General features: G+C 47.9%; 1 long non-coding RNA gene across 1 annotated transcript; it reads right to left on the reverse strand.

Moving 5' to 3' along the window:
• Positions 1 to 1,079: 1,079 nt before the first annotated feature.
• On the reverse strand, positions 1,080 to 3,918 carry LOC124658301. The gene is made up of 6 exons (XR_006989117.1): positions 3,770 to 3,918; positions 3,380 to 3,482; positions 3,022 to 3,134; positions 2,394 to 2,540; positions 2,136 to 2,321; positions 1,080 to 1,407 (listed from the first exon to the last, which is right to left on the reverse strand). It is a non-coding gene; the product is annotated as an uncharacterized LOC124658301 (long non-coding RNA).
• Between the last annotated feature and the right edge of the window lie 5,841 nt (positions 3,919 to 9,759).

Consider the following 9,759-nt stretch of genomic DNA (forward strand, 5'->3'; position numbering starts at 1 on the left):
TGAATCAACAAGAACAAATAGGAATGCAACTTAACAATCATAGGTGAAGTAGGAAGACGTACCTCGCAAGCAAGGAGACAATGTGAAACCTCCGGTTTTAGTACATGATTCATAGGGACAACTGCAAAGCCAAAGAATATTTGAGTAAAAACTCAGAGGAATATAAATTCTATTGCAGTTTAAGGACAGATACAGTTTCATAGTAAAATTTCACAGGAGTTCACGCTTCATATTAAAACCAAGCCATACCCATTTGAGCCCATTTGGCTGAGTCTAGCACGAATGAGCCCAGCACGTAACAAAATTCTACTGCAGTTTTAGGACGGGTACAGAGAACACAAATCTGCAACGATGGAATAAGTGACAATTTTGATGTTGTAGACTACATTTCTGTGTAGGTTGTAATCCATTAATCCAAGCCAATATTGTTGCAGCTTAACTGAAGTTTGATTTTAAGTACATATTCAGTAAGTAGGCCATCTATTGCGTAGAATATATAGATATGGGTTTCATATTGCAAATAAGAACATTCTTAGAGAGAGTTCCTCTATAAAATACAACAGATGTTGAGAAGAAAAAGGAAAAATTGCATTACAATGAACCCACTAAATTAAATATCAATCAGTGCTAGGAAGATAAAATTCCAAACTATAAACATTGGTTTAGTAAATTGTACCTTTAACCTCTCACGATTAAAATGCCTAGTTGAAATACTTAACAGAGATATTTTGGAAGACTCGATTTATCATTCTACTGCTATATAGTACTCGTATAAGATAACTGAGCACATGAAGAATAATTAGGAATTAGATTACCCATATGATCAAAGGTCCATCAAGGGAATGATATCAATTGAAGATAAAAAAATACTCTGTACCTAAATTAGCAACAATAGGTTATAGAGTACAGAAGAAAACTGAGTTCTGCATAATGAACCTATAACAAGAGACATCAGTTTTTCTATTTATATACGCCGTGATGCAGTGTCAGAAGCACTCTGATTTCCCTGTTCTAGCCCTCATCTCAAGTGGCACTGAGAAGTCTCCCTAAATCTGGAACATGGGTCTTCCCTGAAAGATTCATCCTGGCTCCTGACAGGTAAAGATGGGACAACCAGAAATTATTCTAAAGTTATTACAGTAAACCTACTTGACAAAGTTATATGGTTAAGTCGATAAGAAGTATTCATCTTAAAGAGCATCCTATGGGGAAATAGATCTAAAATGGGAGAGTTGCTAGCAAAGAGTTAACAAAATGACGCAAGCATGCTTGTTCCCTTTTACCTTCTGTCTGGTTTGTAATCAGAATTCATGGAGCACCCAAGCTGTATACAATATCAAGAGCTTCTCTTGTCTCTGTCTTCAGAGTAAACACACATCGTTGTAGCTTCGTGTAAGCAAGTGGTAGCTATCGATAGGTAAAAAAATGATTAGTCTACATAAATAGTAGTTCTCTAATTGTGTAGCTTTCAGAATTTAGCATTTATTTTCAGATGCTATAGGATTTGCAGCAGAACATATGTAGTGCTACTTCTCAAATTTCAGTTCATGTGCAAATGATTCAAGCTTGCAGAGTTATTCATCCATTCTGACATAAAGCTGTACTAAATATATATTTGTACAGCTTGTGCTGTTGTGCATTGGATTTTCTAGTTGGCATAAATAAAAGTTCAGAATCTTACTTCATGTGTTCACGATTCAAATTATGTCATTCTATAAATGCACTAGCCAAGCTTTTCTTCCCGTACTACTCATCTACCTATGAGCATATAACCTAGCATTTATTTTCTTTTAAAATCTCCTTCCTGAATAAGTACAGGGTGGCCTAAAATCTGAGAAACTCGTGATTTTCTCTTAACTATAAATTTGAGATGCAAGACATCCATGACACCCAATAGGACCAACTGAATCTTCCCTGTTTGTGATAAAACTGAACTGAAGATTGTGTGTAAGCTGTATGAGCATAAAAAAACTAAAAACTGAGAAAATAGTGAAGCGATCCTTGGATACCCAAGGAAAATAGAAAATGGGCAGATAATTTTCCTTCCCATTCAAAGTCTGCTCCCTTTTCTCTCACCCACACATTAGACATCACACAAACAAGCATTTTAACACTTCTATTCAAAGAACATTTACCTAGTTTGCTTCAGGGTTCCGAACTCCAGTTCTTGTGATGATGGTCTAAGCTATGATGTGCTCCTGCGATGGTCGCCCTCTTGTATGCCTCTTGGTGTTCGCCTCCAACTTGCTTTCTTCTGCCTCCCACTGCCGATGGATGGCTGTGGAATCCTCCTTCCTCTATGGAAATCACCAGTAACCGATCTGTAAAACATTGTTCTAAATATCTATAGAAACGGATGATAAGCAAGCATACCGGATACATAGAAGAATTACCAGTTGATGAGGAGGGGCAAATGAACACATCACAGGCTGTACATCAAGTGCTCTTCAAATAAACAAAACATGTACATTCTGTTTGTAACACGGCAATCAGTCGATACAAAGTATTCATCTTAAAGAACATCCTATGGGCAAGTAGATCTGAAAACAGGAGAGTTGCTACCAAGGAGTTAACAGAGAGTTCACAAAGAGTAATCATAATTCATGGAGACCACAAGCTGTATAAAATCTCAAGAGCTAGTTTCTCTTGTCTGTCTTGGGAGCAAACACACATCGTTATAGCTTCATGTAAGCAAGCAGTAGTTATCGGTAGGTAAAAAAATGATTAGTCTACAGAAGTAGTAATTCTCTGCTTGTGTCGCTTTTACAGTAGGTGCTCAGTTCATGTAGCACTGTTTATAAATGTTGTATCTAAAACAGCAGAAGAAGCCTATCCTCGCCAAAACTCAGTTTGAATGATTTAGACCAGATTTTGCCTATAGAGTGCAGCAGGAAATAGTAGTAGGCAATTATTGGATTGACAAGAGAAATTGTGAAACTAAAGTGATCTATACAATAAGAGAAAAGAAGCACCCAAAGATCAATCTAAAATATTATCAAATATCTAAATAGACTTAAATACCTCTGAACATACACTTGACCATATGAATCATCGTTCATATAACCTAAAGCGCCTTCAAGCTTTCCCTCTGATTGCTCTCTGGATGGGAGGTCGGAAACAGGTAATCATTTGATCTAAAAAATGCCGAACAATTCAAAAATCAGTAACCATGTAAGCATAATGAAAGTTAATGCCGACTAAACACAAACCAGCTCAGAAATTACAGGTCCCAATAAACTTAAACATCAAACAGTAAATTTATCATTTTCATTTTGCAGTTTTCAAACCAGAAGAGACTAAAATATGCGGCAATACATGGAAATATAACCAAAGAGACACATTTTGTGCTTCAGTTTGAAAAATAAAACACATGTCTCACCTTTGTCCTTGAAAACTGAGAAGGCAGGAATTTCCATCTCTCCATCAAAACTAAAATACTCGTCTCATCTTACCTCATTCTTATTAGTACAGAACATTGAAACCTGAAGCAAAAAAAGAAATCAGATATAGCTAAAAATTCTTGAGCCTAAAATGAATGAGTATTTGCAGTTTAAGATTGTGAAACTAAAATATTCGGTTTTGATTCTTTTGATTATGAAACAAAATTTTGAGAACAACATGCTTGGAATTCGCATGGAAATTTGAGAACAACCTGCTTGGAATTTTTTCGAACACCTTGTAGGCATAATACATAGAATCTGCACATACATAAGATTTGGAGGGACTAAATAAAGAGAGGGGGGAGGAGAAAGAGAAGGAGGTGGAAAACCATGAGGAAGAAAAGATCCTGGGCACCTTAGTTGCATGTGAGGCTGGACGTGGCTGGCAACTTCCGCTGCAGGCCTCTATGGGTCCTGATGGGAGAGCTCGGAGGTGACCAAGGAGTGGGTTCCAAGGCAGCCATCGGCTGGGTGGAGAAGTTCGAGAGGCGGACGATCATCTCCCCATCCCGTCGCGGCGTCGCCCTCTCCACGGGCACGAAATCGACGCCTCCGGTGCACCTGCCCTTCCCGCGCAGTGCTCGGGAAATTGGCTGAGGAGCAGGCCTGGCAAGCATGGTGACAGAGGAGGGTGCGCGTGGAGGAGCCGAGGCTCGACGGCGGCGCTGCAGGCACAGGGGAAAGGGAGGAGAAGGCCAGAGGCGGCAGCTGTGAGGATAGGCTTCCTCCTCCGCCTCATTGGAGACGACCATGAGGGCCTCCACCGCTGCTGCTACTCCATGCTCACCCCGCCTCGGGTCTCCAGAGCTCGAGCTCCATGGAGGAGGCCGGCCGACGAGGTGGGGACACGGGGCTTGGGAGGAGGAGAAGGTGGGTGGCGGCCAGGGAGGTGGAGCAGCGCCGCCGGGAACGGGAGAGGAGCACACATGGGGATTGGAAGGAGACTCGCGAAGGGGTTGGGCGCGGCGGCTGGGATTGGGTGAGTGTGCCTCTAGGGTTTTCACCGTGGGTGTTCCTTTTATATGGACGCGGTGAAAAAAATGGACAGCTGAGATGCACTGATGTAAAGATCCGATGGCTGAGATACTCTAATCGTTGTGAGGCCCCCTATGGGGGGCATCATATACACCTTCAGATGCACAAGGACTTGAGGTACAAGTCAAGATTACAAGTATTGTTACACAAGAAATATCCCTAACTAATCTTGGTTAGCCGCACGGGAGGATGTCTCCCTAACACGCGTGTCAAGGCTCAGGAAGAACGTAAGTGAAAAAAAAAACATATGGCTACTCTGAAGAATAAATAAGGGTGTAATTAGTTGTCATCTTGTGATTAGTGGTGATCACCAATCGTAATGAGGCATGTGCGATGTTGATTGACTTTCATGTGGCACTTAAATGACAATATTATGTTTCTGAAGCAACCAGAATGCTTCCTGTGCGCCTAACCGAGGAACATCTTCACCCGAGTTGAATTCAACCTGTAAACCAGCAAAGGATGTTTAATATATACGATGGTGTGTAGAATACACATGCTGGTACAAGGTTGTATCGTATAGAGCAGGGAAAAATCTACATTCTACCTTGACTCGGGTCAAACAAATCATGTAGGAGTATTATATTTACTGGTACCACTTTAACTGTCAGCATGACAGTGTGATGACTAATGTACACTGGCTGACAATGATGCCCACTACGAGGCTTTAGCCTCTAACCCTAAAAAAGCTCAAAAGAATCAGTCTTATATATATTATTATTTTAATTAAAGAAAGTACCATGCCAAGGAAATACTCACATCTTCATCTCTACTACCTCCGTTTCAAGGAATAAGGCGCACGCGCATCCCAAGACGAACTTTGACCATAAAAATTGAGCAACAAAATCTTGATTATATTATATGTAATTAGTATCGTTGGATTCGTATTGAAAAGAACTATTTAATGGTATTAATTTCATATAAACAATCTTTATCTATTTGAAGTAATTCTTGGTCAAACAAAAAGCTCGTAAAACGAGGGCGCCTTATTCCTTGAAACGGAGGTAGTATCATTTTCCATGGCACTCCCTTTCCAGCCTGAAGTAGTGAACCTGACTTCTTCGTCCTGGCCATTTTTAATATCTGCTTGCCAATCTGAAAGCACCTTCCTTGGTGTTTCATCAACAGTAAAGGGCCTCCTTCAATATTTTTAGGTTCAACAGACGCAGCATTTTCTATTCTTTGATGGTGCTACACACAATGCTTTGATGTCAACTGACATCACAGCTTGGCCAAAAGACGCTCAAACTATCCATAATTTAGACATAAATCTCTACATGTTTAAGTCATTGTGAAGTATTGACATCACAACACTGGTCCTAGCAACGTCGCTAAAAATAACTTTACATCACTAACTGTTTCATGTTACACCGAGGAGGTCACTCGTAGTGTCCTAGTGGCAATGTTGCATACAACCACCGAAGTCTGAAAGTAATCTGAGTTATTTTTCTAAACACAGGTGTATGTGACATAATGTACACAATCACCCAAATGGAAAAATACTAGCTTATGGAGGTGGTGCATGGCCTGGAGGGGAGAAACATGGGCGCGTTCATTCGTATCCGAATGGTCATCAAGACGGCTGTGAGCTTTGCGGGCGGAGTCGCTTTCTCGCATGAGAGCCGGAACTCAAACCTGTGCTACGCTACTTCGATAGATGTAGGACCATATCTGGCTACCTCACCCACCTGATGGGTTATTTTTTCCTGTAAACATTTTAGGTAATGATGAATGAATAAAGGTGGAAGTTAATTAGGAAAAAATTGACATATGGGCCGAGTTTGTGAACAATAATGCTAGAATTGCTTACAAAATTTTGACTCGAGACCTATGTGTTCAAGATTTTAAAAAACTTCCAAATGTGTGTTTGTACAATCTCTAAAAAGTATGCACCACTAGTTATTCTTATTATTTATGTATTTATTGTCAGGGATTTCGAGAGAGGATCAGGTTGCTCTATGTTGAATATATTGTATATGTGTGCGTTATGTAACCGGCCCACCTCCTAATTTCCTTGTATAGTTGAGGTAGAGGCCCACATCGTGTATTATATATACGTGCCAAGGTGCACCGATCAATGCATTCCGCTTGCACCCAAAACCCTAGCCTTCTACATGGTATCAGATTCCTCCCACGACTCCTAACCTAGCCGCCGCCGCCGCGCTCCCCCTGCGCCGCCGCCGCCGCTGCCTCATCGAGCCGCCGCCGCCCTCTCCTCTGAGCCGCCGCCGCCGCCTACCCTCGAGCCGCCGCCCCACCGCGCGCCACTCTCCCTCGACGCCGCCATGGAGTCCCCGGCCTCCTCTCTCTCCTCCGGCAGCAACCCCTTTGCTGGCCCGGACATGGCTCTCATCCGCGACCTCAATATCGCCGATCGCGTCCCGGTAACCCTCAGTCAGACCTCCGCGTCCTACTCTCCTTGGAAGCGGTACTTCTCTCTCATTTTTCGCGAGTTTCTTCTTCACAGCCACGTCGACGGCTCCGTGGACTCCCGTCTCATGGTCAACGACGAGGAGTGGATGATCATCGCGCCACCATCATCCGTTGGTTCTACCTCACCATCTCCACCGACCTCTTCCACACGGTGGTGGCCGACGAGGACGACGCCCGCGCCGTCTGGCTCAAGCTCAACGGTCTCTTCACCGACAACAAGCTCCGGCGCAAGGTCCTCCTTCATGGCGAGTTCTACGGGTGCCACCAGCTCGACTCCTCCATCGACGACTACTGCATGCGCCTCAAGAAGATTGCGGACGAGCTTCGCGATCTCGGCGAGCCCATCGGCGACGAGCTGCTCATCACCACCTTCACCGCCGGCCTGCACGAGGACTACGGGAACGCCGCCTCCAACCTCACCCTGCTCCCGGACCCCACCTTCCCCAAGGTCGTGGCGTACCTCAAGCTTGAGGAGCGTCGGCTGCGGATGGTGCGGTCCCGCGCGACGCACACCGCCCTCGCCACCGGCACCCGCGCCGGACACTGCGCCCCCCGTCGCTCGCCCTCCTCCGCCCGGCTTCCCCCACCCGCCGGTCTACCAGCCGGTGCCGCCCCCACCGCCACCGGCCCCACCCGCCAACAACAACAACCGTCGCCGCGGGGGTCGTCGCGGCGGCCGCCAGCAGCAGCAGCAGCCCCAGGCGCAGCAACAGCCCATGGGCGGCGCTGCCCGTCCGCAGCAGGTCTTCCAGCCGGCCCCCTGGTACGCCGGGCAGAACCCCTGGACCGGCGTCGTGCATGCCTACACCATGCCGGTCCCCCGCGCGCCTGCCCCCGGCGTCCTCGGCCCGCGGCCACCCTCCCACCAGGCGTACTTCGCCGCGCCGCAGCCGTACATGCCGCCCTACGGGTCCTACATGGCAGGGCATCCGTCGCAGCCAGGCGGGCTGCCACCGCTGCCCCCGATGCCGCCTGCGCCCTGGGATCCGGCCCTCCTCGCCGCGCTGCACGCTGCTCCGACACCGACCGCCTACGCCGGCGGCGGCGACTGGCACATGGACACGGGCGCCTCCGCTCATATGGCCGCCCACCCCGGTACTCTTCATACCTCCCGCCCCGTCACCACTTCTACTCGCATTACCGTCGGAGATGGTTCCTCTCTTCCTATCACTCATATAGGCCATGCATCTCTCCCGTCTACGTCCACTCCCCTCTCACTCGTCTAATGTCTTAGTGTCTCCTAACCTCATCAAAAATCTTGTCTCTGTTAAACAGTTTACACGTGATAATCCTGTGATCGTTGAGTTTGACTTGTTTGGTTTCTCTGTCAAGGATTCCCGAACCCGGATGGTGCTCCTCCGATGTGACAGATCCTGGCGACCTCTACCCGAGTGCACTCCTCGCCTTCCACATCCGCCGCCCCTGTCGCCCTCGCCACCGGTGTGGACCTTTGGCACGCTCGCTTGGGTCATCCCAACCCCGCCACTCTTCGTCACATTCTTCGGAGTTTTTCTTTCACGTGTAATAAGATCGCTGATCATTCTTGTCATGCGTGTCGTCTCGGCAAACATACTAGGCTTTCGTTTCGGGCTTCTTCTCATGTCGCCTCCTACCCTTTTGAGTTAATTCATAGTGATGTTTGGACCTCTCCAGTTGCAAGTAATACGGGCTATACTTATTATCTTGTCATCCTCGATGATTTCTCCCATTATGTGTGGACCTTTACGTTGCGCCACAAGTCCGATACTCTCGCTACTCTTGCCGCGTTTTATTCCTATGTCGCCACGCAGTTTGGTCGTCCCATTCTTGCGTTGCAAACAGACAACGGGAAGGAGTTCGACAACCTCGCTGTTCGCACTCTCCTCACCACTCATGGCACCACCTTTCGACTCACATGCCCATACACTTCGCAACAGAATGGTCGCGCCAAACGCGTCCTCCGCACTCTCAATGACTGCGTTCGCACTCTTCTCTTTCACGCCTACATGCCTCCGCGTTTCTGGCCTGACGCGCTCTCTACAGCCACTCTCCTTCTTAACGTTCGCTCATGCCGCACCCGCGGTAACTTCGCCCCTCATCATCTCCTCTTCGGTGCACCGCCTTCTTATGACGAGCTTCGCATCTTTGGCTGTCTCTGCTATCCTAGCATCACCGCTATTGCGCCTCATAAGCTTGCACCCCGCTCGTTAGCCTGCGTCTTCCTTGGCTACCCACCCAACACAAAAGGATATCGATGCTATGATCCCGTCTCCCATCGCGTCTTCACGTCGCGACACGTTTACTTTGACGAGATGCAGTTTCCTTTTCAGCAGGTACCCGCCGCCACTCCCTCGCCGCCGGTACTCGCTTCGCCGTCCACCACGGACGGCTCTGGACGGTCCAGCCTTGGGCCGCCCCCTGGCTTCGGCGCTGCATGCGCCTCGGGACGTGCTGCGACCCTCCCTGGTCGCGCCCCCTCGCCGCCCGGCTGCTCGCAGTCCGACTCCGACTCGGAGTCCGACCCGTCGCCCGCTGCACCGCCCCCGGCGTCGCCCGCCCCCTCGGCCCCTGGCGTGGCCGGGGCCCCTGCCGCGGCGGTCCCAACCGTCGCCCCTACGACGCGGTCTCGGACCGGTACCCACCGCCCGAGCCTGAGATACTCCAGCGACGAGTATCTCCTTGCGGCCTCCACGTCCGCGCCCTCTCCGCTTCCCGTATCCGTACGGGCAGCTCTTCGGGATCCTCACTGGTTCGCTGCGATGCAGGAGGAGTACGCCGCCCTACGAGCGGAACCGCACTCGGACACTCGGTTCCTCGGCCACCTCGCGCCAATGTCATCAGTGGCAAGTGGGTCTTTCGGCACAAGACTCAC

Source organism: Lolium rigidum, chromosome 5 (genome assembly GCF_022539505.1).
Source record: "Lolium rigidum isolate FL_2022 chromosome 5, APGP_CSIRO_Lrig_0.1, whole genome shotgun sequence".
NCBI lineage: Eukaryota > Viridiplantae > Streptophyta > Magnoliopsida > Poales > Poaceae > Lolium > Lolium rigidum.